Genomic DNA, 6,000 nt, shown 5'->3' on the forward strand with positions numbered 1-6,000 from the left:
CCAAAGGATTATTATTATTTTCTTATGCATGTGTGCACAGGAGATTTATCGCTGAGCCTGCCACGGCAAAATCAATTATTCATGTTATAAATTAGAAAATGATTTATGGCACCAGGAGGCTAAGGGAGTGGCAGGGAGCCCAGACCCTGTACAAGATACAGCTGAGTTCAGACAACCTTGTGCTCCTATGCGTTCCATGGACGACCTTCTGCCAAAACGAAAAGAGTGCCTAATTTCGGAACACCCAGCTGTGCACAGTGCCTTCTGGTGGCTAAAATATGGAATTGCACCTTTTTTGCTCTACAACACCTGATTCTGCAATGTTGGTCAGCTACAGAAAATGTTGGCTTTGTGGCATTCTGTGCAGCCAGCACCTTGGATAAGCTGGGTTGCCTCACATATTCGTGTAACATTAATCACTGAACCATAGAATTGTAGAGCTGGAAAGGACCATGAGGGTCAAATAGTCCAACTTCCTGCATTGCAGGAATCTTTTGCTCATCGTGAACCCACAAACCTGGGATTAAGAGTCTCCTGCTCTACAATCTGAGCTGTCCCAGAAGTTTTAACCATGCCAAGGATTTATGGTCTGGACAGTTGGTGCTCTAGTGATGCACCCATAGGAACTGAAGGTTTGTTTTAAGTGAGTTGGCCCACTGTGCTGGTACTCCTTCCCCTTATATGTCAGTGTCACATTCAAATCAGTCTTGAGCCATTATGTTTGTGGACAGGAACATCACACACACATGCACACACGCACACACTTTTAATATTCACACGTTTCACTGATTTTACAATCATTTTGACATTTCAAAACTTGACTCCCTTCCCACTCTTTCTGCGGTTCCTTAAATTTATTTTTAATATCTTCTGCATATCCAAATTAACTTAATTTGCTCATTTATTTATCTTCTTTAAATATATACTCTTATGAAACTGCAGGTTATTACAATATTCCTGCCAGTGGTTTTTTTCCTGTTTACAATTTATCTGTAAATATTCAATAAACCATTTCCATTCTTTTATAAAAAGTTTGTTATCTTGATTTCTTATTTTCCCGGTAAGATTTGCCATTTCTGCATATTCCATAAGTTTCTGTGTCCATTCTTCCATTGCTGGGACTTCTTTTTTTCATTTTTGGGCAAGTAACATTCTTGCCGCTGTAGTCGCATACATGAATAAGTTTCGATACCATTTAAGTAGTTGTGTCCCTATAATTCCCAAGAGAAAAGCTTCTGGTTTTTTTGTTTTTGTTTTTTCCCTCAAACATTATTTTAAATATCCTTTTCATTTCATTGTATATCATTTCCCAGTTTGAAATTTGCATATGCTAATTTGTATGTATAGGTGCACATTTAGAAATATTTACAAGGATCCAAATGGAGACACACTGCATCTCACCAGATAACCTGTGTGCACCTGCTGCCCAGATGTTAACTATGCATGAGTTTCAACTCCTCTGCTCTCCCTTCCTATGATTATTTATCTTTAAACTGGGCAGATTTTAAAACAGAGGACTCCTTCGAATAATGGGCTGATCTCTGTAAAGCAGGTCACATAGAGCCAGTGTGGTGTAGTGGTTAACAGCGGTGGACTCGTAATCTGGTGAACTGGGTTCGCGTCTCCGCTCCTCCACATGCAGCTGCTGGGTGACCTTGGGCCAGTCACACTCCTCTGAAGTCTCTCAGCCCCACTCACCTCACAGAGTGTTTGTTGTGGGGGAGGAAGGGAAAAGGAGATTGTTAGCTGCTTTGAGACTCCTTAAAGGGAGTAAAAAGCGGGATATCAAATCCTAACTCCTCCTCCTCTTCTTCTGTTCTCTCCCTAGCTGTGTGAACAGTTCCATCCAGGAGGAGGCAGTGATGGCCACAACTAGGATGACTTTAAAAGAGGACTGGGCAAATTCATTTAGGATAAGGCTATCAATGGCTACTAGCCAAGGTGGCTATGCTCTGCCTCCACAATTTGAGGCAGCAACGTTTCTGAATATTAGTTGCTGGAAAACACAGGAGGGGGGAGTGCTCTTATGCTGGAATCCTGCTTGGCCACTGTGAGAATAGGATGCTGGACTAGGGTCTGTTCTGGACTCCCTTCTCTTCCTATGTACTCCAAAACAGCACCTACCTGAGGTGTGTTAGCACTTTGCATGAAATATTAAAATGCGGCAATTGCAATGTATTTCTGATATCCCAGGTTCCAGTTGGTGTTGCTGATTCTCAGACTGACACAAACAAATCCCAGTTATTACCTCTGCTCAGAATTCTGACCCAAGGAGCTCAGTGCACACAGAAGACTTCTTTAGCTGTCCTATTTGAATTTTGCTTCCTGGAGGACCCCAGCAGTGCCTCCTCCCTGATCTCAGGTCTCTTCAGGATTTATAAAAAGCTTCAGAGCATATTGTGCTTTACATTTCCACTGAGATCTGTTTGGTATAAGAGAATATGGTCTATCACTCTGATGTCAAAGTTGACTTACTTAATAAGGAATCGTTCAGGGGAACAAACTAAGCAATTTATTCAGAAGTGCTTCATGTTTGTAATGTACTGGAACATCACATTTCACGATATTGTCTATCCATATGCATTTGTCATCTGTGTTTTCGGAATTTATGTACAATTTTATTCTGCACCTTATTAAAAATGGCTTTAAAAAATGTTTCAGATAATAGATTTTTGTCTCCATGGAGAGGCCGTGTGTGTGTGTGTGTGTGTGTGTGTGTGTGTGCATGCGCGCACACACACACATCAAGTTGATGAATTTGGGTCAGTTCCCCACACATTTACCACAAAACATTTTGTGCCCAATTAGAATGAATCAGATGAGTTTACTGAAGATGGAACAGTGATAAACAGAGGATGAGGAACAAGATGCACAGCCAAATGAGGATAGTGCTCCTAGATCACCCTTTGGCAGAAGGTCCCTTTGGAAGGGCTAAAACAGATCTTGCGTGGACAGGCCAGATCAGTGACTGAAGATGGAAAGACTATCTGCTGTAGCTAAGAGTCTAGGCACGTGCCCTGGACTCCATCCTCGCAGTGCTGCTCTTTGTCCCTTTCTCAGACCCTTCTCTTATTCAACCCTCCCTAAACCAGTTCCTGATGGTATGTCCTCCTCCACCCCCCACCCCCAGTGCGGCCGTGGAAAAATATGCCTCATCTCTATGGCAGTTGCTGGCATACATTGCCTTTCATGTGCACTTTCTTGCTGGTGGGGGGATTTATCTGAGAAGGAAGACAGGCTTGTTCCACATCCAGCTGCTGAAGAACTGGGATTGAACTGATGACCACTTTTGGGAAAGACAGAAAAACATGTTGGGAAGCCTTAGATATCCGGTCACGACGGCTCTTTCCCTGAGCTGGATTGCTCCCCTTTATATAATGTGTCTAACATGGGCGTTTGCTGGATCCTGAGCAGCTCTCCATTCTAGCAAGCCCCACTCTGACTCTGTCACAAGGGTTTTTTAGGCCACACTTGCACCATACAGTTAAGGATCTGTGATACCACTTTCATCAGCCTGCAAAGAATTCTGGGAGCTGTAGTTTGTTCAGGGGGCTGAGAGTTATAGTCTTAACTGTTTAAAGTGCTAGCGCTGTGCTTTAAACATAGGCTGTGAATGTGGCCACAGCGAAGCCTGAGGCATGGGCCCCTTTAGGCTGCTGCTTCTGTACCACATCAGGTGCACTGGCGCCCTCCTCATTGTGATTCTTTGCTTGTTGCCCAGCCCAACCTTGCTTCCCTATAAGATCTCCATCCTTCGTTTGCCCCTTGTCCATTACTTTTTAACAGTAGCAGCAAGACACCCACCAGGGTGGCTACAGTTCAGTGATGGAGCATCTCCTTTGCATGTAGAAGCTCTGAGGTTCAGTACCTGACAAATCCAGGTAGAGCTGAGAGAGCCCCTCATCTGAAATCCTGGAGAGCTGCTGCCAGTCAGTGCAGACAATATGGAGCTGGGTTGGACCAGTGGTCTGATTCAGGAACTTACGTTCCTGCACATTGTGCCAAGGCACAATGCATTGCTCCCTTCCACAGTGCTGCCCTACTGACCCTTCTAAGATATCCTAGCAGTAAGCTCAGCTCTGCTCTGAAATACTGCTGCAGCTCCTGGATAGTGACCACTGGTATGCAGGAGGAGGAAGGCTCATCCACCAATCTCTGAAACCAGTAGAGAATGGACCCAGCTGAGCCAGCCCAGCTAGAACACCTGGGATGGAAGAGATTTGGGAGTCTCCTTATTACTACCAGGAAAATTGGAAGTGTCACAGAAGACAGGGTGCCTCAAGCCCCCAGAGAAGCCCAAGCAATTTTGCCTGCACCTTGGGACCTCCTGTCAGTCCAGCTATGGACCTTGCCCTGGTTTTAGCAACTGTTTCCATAGCAGCAGCAGCAGCAGCAGCAGATCAGGTTGTAACCGAGTTTCTGAGTCAAATCCTCCATTCCAGCTCCTCAACATGCCGAGCCCTGAGCAGCTGGGGATGGAGGCAATAGCAGCCCCAGCGAAATCTTCACTGCACCTTCCTATGCTGGTCCTTACGCAGCCTTCCCTGACTCATCCTGCTCATTCACCAGCACTCCTTCGCCTCTGCAGAATCCCAGTGAAAGTTCTGCATTAATCAGCATCCGGCCCCAAAAGAGGAGACAGGAGTGAGCACGAGAATTCCAAAAGAGAAATGACCACTTCGGTGCAGGATGACACTACAAATCCTATCACTCTCCCTGCCTTCCTCCCTGCCCCCCACATCCCAGGCTGAATTGCACAATTGCTTTCCGGCACTGGGACTGGCATTGTGGAAATGCCCTGTGAGACAGAAGGCTCTGGGGAGGAAAGGGTTTTAGTTTCAACCCCCCCCCCCCCCGCCGTCTTACCTTCATCAGACTGGTGACAGCCATACTTAGCTGTGGACCCTTCTGAGAAATGCATTGGGGAAGCCCTCCCACTTAAGTTTGATTATATACCAACATCCAATTACATACCTTCTGATTGGAGATGAAACATTATCATGACAGGAGGAGATTTAATTAAATATGAAGTAATTTGTCAGAGAGAAAAATAAAAGCAAACTGAATGATTGTATAACCACTGTGTACAACAACAACAACAAAAAACCCCTTTCCTATGTGGTATATATCATATACGGCTATGTGATGGATAATCAGTTTATATGCTATATGATGATGTCTATGATATGCAATGATTGGAGGGGATTTCTGGGTTTCATGGGTCTTCTAGTGCTTGTGGGCCCTCATGCCCCACACCTCTGTGTTGCCCTATATGGCAGCAACTGCATCAGACCCAGAAGAGAGCTCTGCTTAGGTTTCCAGGGCTCTTTCACCCCATCAGCAGCATCTCCTGTTATAAGCAGAGCTTTGAACTGGGGGGTGGCAGACAATGTCGCCTATTCTACCCATTGGTTTGCCAGGGCTCCTGTGCTTTTCCAATTTGCACAGAAAATCCCACCCAACGTGCCTTCTTCCCCATCAGGGATCTGTAACAATAGGGACAGGTGTGGGTTTTTCTCTTTCATGCAACACCAATCCTAAATACATTAGGAGCAGCTCCCATGGATTTCAAAGGACTTATGTCCACAAAGCATGCTTAGGATTGCAGCCTCAAAGGTTTCAGAAACCTGCCAGCGTCTTGCGTCTCTCAGCGTTGCTTCCCCACGGAGGCTTCATCAAATGCAAGATTATCTAAGCCCTATGAATGCTGACATCTGGGATGTTTTGCACCCTAAGGTGGCCACATGCTGGCTCCCTTGGATGCCTCATCTCTGTGATGGCCTCCATACTGAATGAAGCTGAACGTTGGAAGATGCAGGACACATAAAAGGAAGGACTTCTTTATGCAGCACACAGTTAAACAATGGAATTTGGTGAGGTTGGCCACCAAGCTAGATGGCTTCAAAGGAGGGTTAGAGGAGAGGGCTATCAATGACTATGAGCCATGATGGTTGTGCAATACCTCCACAGCTGGAGGCAGCAATGATTCTGAATCCCAGT

This window comes from Podarcis bocagei (genome assembly GCF_964188305.1).
Source record: "Podarcis bocagei genome assembly, chromosome: 4".
NCBI classification, from domain to species: domain Eukaryota; kingdom Metazoa; phylum Chordata; class Lepidosauria; order Squamata; family Lacertidae; genus Podarcis; species Podarcis bocagei.